We start from the raw sequence: 6,228 nt of genomic DNA on the forward strand, positions 1-6,228 counted from the left end.
GATCTTCCTGACTATCTCTGTACCAATACCATGCAGTTTTTAATCACTATTGCTGTGTAGTACAGCTTGAGGTCAGGGATGGTGATTCCCCCATAAGTTCTTTTATTGTTGAGAATAGTTCTTGCTATCCTTGGTTTTTTTGTTATTCCAAATGAATTTGAGAATTTTTCTTTCTAATTCTGTGAAGAATTGAGTTGGTATTTTAATGGGGATTGCATTGAATCTGTAGATTGTTTTTGGCAAGATGGCCATTTTTACTATGTTAATCCTGCCAATCCATGAGAATGAGATATTTCCATCTTCTGAAATCTTCTTCAGTTTCTTTCTTCAGAGACTTGAAGTTCTTGTCATATAGATCCTTCACTTGCTTGGTTAGATTCACACTAAGGTATTTTATAATTTTTGTGACTATTGTGAAGGGTGTCATTTTTCTAATTTCTTTTTCAGCCTGTTTATCCTTCTAGTAGAAAAAGGTTACTGATTTGTTTAAGTTGATTTTATATCCAGTTACTTTGCTAAAGTTGTTTATCAGGGTTAGGAGTTCTCTGGTGCAAGTGAAAGACCCCCAATAGGGGAGACCCTCACTCAAGTCTCAGGATATCATGGCCACCCAATAACTCGCAAGACACTTGTTGCAAACAGCAAGAGGCTTTATTTCAAGATCAGCCGGCTGAGGTTGAGACTCATAACAAGGAGTGTCGACCTTGAGGCCAGGGGGAGAAGGGTATTTAAAGGAAAAAACCACAAACCAGGGAAACCAAGGAAGAATACCATAAAAATAGTGGAAAGTCCCAACCCATTGTTCAGTTGGTCATTTGGGAAACATCCTATACATATTTTTCTCAAGAATTCAATCTTGCTCAACCATCTACTTTGTGGTCAGCCAGTTCCCAGAATGACCCAGCTGACCTGTATTTTTAGTTCTGCTTCCTTTGTGGTCAGCCAGTTCCTGGAACCTGGAGCTAGTGAACCACTGGCCTATATTTTTGGCTCAGCTCTAGGGGTCATAAAAATGTTTCTATACCTGTTATAAATTTTCTATACTTTTCAGAAGTTTTAGGGTCACTTAAGTATACTATCATATCATCTGCAAATAGTGAAATTTTGACTTCTTCCTTTCCTATCTGTATCCCTTTGGCATCTTTTTGTTGTCCAATTGCTCTGGCTAGGGCATTTAGTACTATACTGAATAGGTAGGGTGAGAGTGGGCAGCCTTGTCTAGTCCCTGATTTTGCTTCAAGTTTCTCTCCATTTAGTTTGATGTTGGCTACTGGCTTTCTGTATATTGCTTTTACTATGTTTAGGTATAGGCCTTGAATTTCTGATCTTTTGAAGACTTCAATTCAAGGGGTATTGAATTTTGTCAAATGCTTTCATAGCATCTAGTGAGATGATCATGTGGTTTTTTTCTTTGAGTTTGTTTATATAGTGGATTATGTTGATAGATTTCTGAGTACTGAACCATCCCTGCATTCCTGGGATAAAGCCTACTTGATCATGACAGATGATTGTTTTGATGTGTTCTTGGATTCAGTTTGTGAGAATTTTATTGAGTATTTTTGTATTGATGTTCCTTTTTTAATGTAAAACCATTAAAATTTATTAAATTCTATATGTAAAACCACAGGCAGGGCCTACTATCCTTATATGGCTGTTTCTACCTTTAATAACATTAATTAACAATAGAAAGTCTACTGTGCTATTATGAGCCTGGAAAACAGCGTTATCACAGATAACAGTAAGATTAGTCCTGTTCCCAGTGAAGTAACTTAGAAACCATCACTCAGAACAAGTCTGATTCAAACAAGGATGCCGCGGATACAAAACAGAAACACTCTCTTTACTCTGACACTCACAGGGGCTGGTTTGGTTTTTTTTTTGAGACAAGTCTCACTATGTAGCCCAGGCAAGTCTTGAACTTGCCAAGTAACCTGAGCCGGCCTTATACTTGTGACCCACCCTGCTTTTGCCTCTAAAGGGCCAGAAACCCTATTTTTGAGCTACTTCTGTTGATAAGAATCCACGCTGCATATCTCAGTGGCATCCAGATTTAACATGATGGCCTGCACACAGGAAACAAAGCTAAGCCCTCTCACACAGCAGAATGTTCTTGGGATGACCATCCTAAGCCAGTGTCTCTTCATGGCATGCATACTCCCCAATGTCTGCTTGATGGAACACCACAATTGCCATGGGGTCCACTTTTCTGCAGTCTTGGGTAGACTTTGCTGCCACCCCAAAACCCAAAGGAATGTCTGCCATGGAATAAACCACTACTCCCTGGTATTGAGACGTGTTCTCAGTAATCCGACCCCAGACCAGATTTCAACACATGGTTTCCATACAAGAAGGACTACTCTGCTCCAGGCTTTAGCCATACTTTATACTTGGCATAGGGTGCAAGGTAATCCAGAGCTGTAACGTGCAACCGGAACTTGTGGGTCTTAGTAACCTTCCAAAACACGTCCCCGGTGACATTAGCTTATCTCCGGAGATGTTGGCAGCCAGTTTCAGGATCATCTCACTCACATAGTACACTCGGTCGTTGTGCGGCCAGAAACAGCAGGTGCCGTCGGGTCTGTCCACTAAGAGTTGTAGATTCTCTCCAATGTATTTCACAATCTTCTCAAACATTACCCGGGTCTCTTCTTCAGTCAAAGGCCTCACTTTTCCGCTAGCTTGGCTCCCGGGACCCTTGTGAATGGAGAGCCGGAAGCGGAAGTCCTTGTATTGATATTCATAAGGGGGATTGATCTGAAGTTTTCTTTCTTTGTTATGTCTTTCTGTGGTTTAGGTATGAGCGTAATTGTGGCTTCATAGAACAAATTGGGTAGTGTTTCTTCTGTTTCTATTTTGTGGAATAGTTTGAAGAGAATTGGTATTAGGTCTTCCTTGAAGGTCTGATAGGATTCTGCACTAAAACCATCTGGTCCTGGGCTTTTTTGGCAGGGAGACTTTTAATGACTGCTGCTATTTCTTTAGGGGTTATGGGACTGTTTAGAAGGTTGATCTGCTCCTGATTTAACTTTGGTACCTGGTATCTGTCTAGAAAATTGTCCATTTCATCCAGATTTTCCTGTTTTGTTGAGTATAGGCTTTTGCAATAGGATCTGGTGATTTTTTTAATTTCCTTAGTTCTGTTGTTATGTCTCCCTTTTCAGTTCTGATTTTATTGATTTGGATACTGTCTCTGTGCCCTCTGGTTAGTCTGGCTAAGGGTTTATCTATCTTGTTGATTTTCTCAAAGAACCAGCTCCTGGTTTTGTTGATACTTTGTAAAGTTCTTTTTGTTTGAACCTGGTTGATTTCAGCCCTGAGTTTGATTATTTCCTGCCGTCTACTCCTCTTGGGTGTATTTGCTTCTTTTTGTTCTAGAGCTTTCAGGTGTTCTGTCAAGTTGCTAGTGTATGCTCTCTCCAGTTTCTTTTTGTAGGCACTTGGAGCTATGAGTTTTCCCCTTAGCACTGCTTTCATGGGGTCCCACAAGTTTTGGTATGACGAGCCTTCATTTTCATTAGATTCTAAAATGTCTTTAATTTCTTTCTTTATTTCTCCTTGACCAAGTTTTCATGAAGTAGAGCATTGTTCAGTTCCCACGTTTATGTGGGCTTTCTGTTGTTTTTGTTATTATTGAAGACCAGCCTTAGTCCCTGGTGATCTGATAGGATGCAAAAGATTATTTGAATCTTTTTGTATCTGTTGAGGCCTGTTTTGTGACCAATTGTATGGTCTATTTTGGAGAAGGTACCATGAGGTGCTTAGAAAAAAGTATATTCTTTTGTTTTAGGATGGAATGTTCTATAGATATCTGTTAAATCCATTTGGTTCATAGCTTCTGTTAATTTCACTGTGTCTCTGTTTAGTTTGTATTTCCATGATCTGTTCATTGCTGAGAGTGGGGTGTTGAAATCCCCCACTATTACTGTGTGAGGTGAGTTTTCCATCAATTATCCTTTGAAATGCTGGATTTGTGGGAAGATAGTGTATAAATTTGGTTTTGTCATAGAATATCTTGGTTTCTCCATCTATAATGGTTGAGAGTTTTGCTGGGTATAGTAGTCTGGACTGGCATTTTTATTCTCTTAGGGTCTGTATGATATCAGTCCAGGATCATCTGGCTTTTATAGGCTCTGGTGAGAAGTCTGGTTTCATTCTGGTAGGTCTGCCTTTATATGTTACTTTACCTTTTTCTCCTACTGCTTTTAGTATTTTTTCTTTGTTTTGTGCGGTTGATGTTTGGATTATTATGTGACAGGAGGCATTTCTTTTCTGGTCTTGTCTATTTGGAGTTCTGTAGGCTTCTTGTATGTCTATGGACATCTCTTTCTTTAGGTTAGGAAAGTTTTCCTCTATAATTTTGTTGTAGATATTTACTGGCCCTCAAGTTGGAAATCTTCACTCTCATCTATACCTATTATCCTTAGGTTTGGTCTTCTCATTGTGTCCTGGATTTCCTGGATGTTTTGTGTTAGGAGCTTTTTGCATTTCACATTTTCTTTGACAATTGTGTCAATGTTTTCCATGGTATCTTCTGCACATGAGATTCTCTCTTCTATCTCTTATATTCTATTGCTGATGCTTGTGTCTATGACTCCTGATTTCTTTCCTAGGTTTTTTATCTCCAGGGTAGTCTTTCTTTGAGATTTTTTTATTGTTTCTACTTCCATTTTTAGATCCTAGATTGTTTTATTTAACTTCTTCACCTGTTTGGTTGTGCTTTCTTGCAATTACTTAGGGGATTTTCGTGTTTCCTCTTCAAGGGCTTCTACCTGTTTACCTGTGTTCTTCTATATTTCTTTAAGGGAGTTGTTTATGTCCTTCTTAAAGTCCTCTATCATCATCATGAGAAGTGACTTTAAATCTGAATCCTGCTTTTCTGGTGTGATGGGGTGTCCAGGACTTGCTATGGTGGGAGAACTGGGTTTTGATGATGCCAGGTAACCTTGGTTTCTGTTGCTTTTGTTCTTGAGCTTGCCTTTCACCATCTGGTTATCTCTAGTGCTACTTGCACTCACTGTCTCTGACTGGACCCTGTCTTTACAGTTACCTTGCTCATGTCAGAACTCCTCAGAGTCCAGCTGCCTCTGCGATCTTGGGATCCTGAGCTTCTGGGTGAAAGAGCTCCTGGGAATCAGACTGCCTCTGGGATCCTGAAATCCTGCTGCTCTGAGTGCAGTAGGTCCTCCAGGATAGTTCAAGATATGGTGTCTTCGTGGGAATAGAACAGTTAGGTGTCTGCCCCAGCCAAAAGGCAAGAATGCACTTAAAATTGTATAGACCTATGCTTACATTTAGATTCTGCTTCTTATCAACTGAATCATCTTCTTCCACTCTCCTGAGCATTGGGTGTTCACGTGAAATGGAGGACTTGGGCAGAGCTTAGAAAGTTCCCTGCAGAGTGTTTACAACCCTTACAGTAGAGCCAGTATCACTGCCCAGGGAGCAGTGTGATGCATCCTGTGTCAAGTAAAGGTGGCATTCTCCTCCAGAGAGATTTGCACTTCCCCAGAGCCTGCTATAATCTGCTGAAGATAAAAGCTCCCTGGGAGTCTGGGGCCAAGCAAAGGAGACCTGCAGTGATGAGTCAGACATAGTCTGCCTACCTTGGGCCTCCTTAAAGATTCTAGAACCTCAGACTTGGTCAGGAAAATTTTAAAAGCACTCAACTGACAATAATGGGAGTTTAGCCTTTCCAGCTCACCTCCCATCCGTTCTCAGACTCACAGGCCATACTGGCCCAGTCCTGTTTCCTGTGTTCTGAACACATTCCTTCCTCAAGCAGTATTCTCTCCCAATGCCTTCTCTGCAGGTAAATAAAGACTAGACACAGCCAAAGAATTCCAAATTCCCACCTTCATGTTGGATTATATGATGCTTATGATTTGTTTTTATAAGCAATAAAAATTAAAATACAACTTTCCACATAAATGTATCAAACTTGCAAAGGTATTATTTATGAGCACAAAGAACTCAGAAACTAAAAGTCGGTCCATTCAGGATCAAGTTTCAGACTCCTTGAAGTGTTTTTGGAAGCTTTCTCTTCCTTTGGGCCCAGTCCCATCTTTCAACTGTGTCAAAGGAGTAATGGCTATCTTGTTTGCTGTCAAGACAAAGACATCATACACAAAAGGCACTCCTAGATTCTCAAAGCACAAAATGGTCACCATGATAAAACCATGAGCACTGAGCGCTGATTCCTCACATAACTATGGAAATTCTAATTTAAGA

General features: G+C 40.2%; 1 pseudogene; it reads right to left on the bottom strand.

Annotated features, from left to right (window-relative positions):
* Window positions 1–1,642: 1,642 nt before the first annotated feature.
* Window positions 1,643–5,731, bottom strand: LOC117718673 (60S ribosome subunit biogenesis protein NIP7 homolog; annotated as a pseudogene).
* Window positions 5,732–6,228: the final 497 nt, after the last annotated feature.

The sequence above is a fragment of the Arvicanthis niloticus genome, chromosome 13, assembly GCF_011762505.2.
Source record: "Arvicanthis niloticus isolate mArvNil1 chromosome 13, mArvNil1.pat.X, whole genome shotgun sequence".
In the NCBI taxonomy this organism is placed as follows: Eukaryota; Metazoa; Chordata; class Mammalia; order Rodentia; family Muridae; genus Arvicanthis; species Arvicanthis niloticus.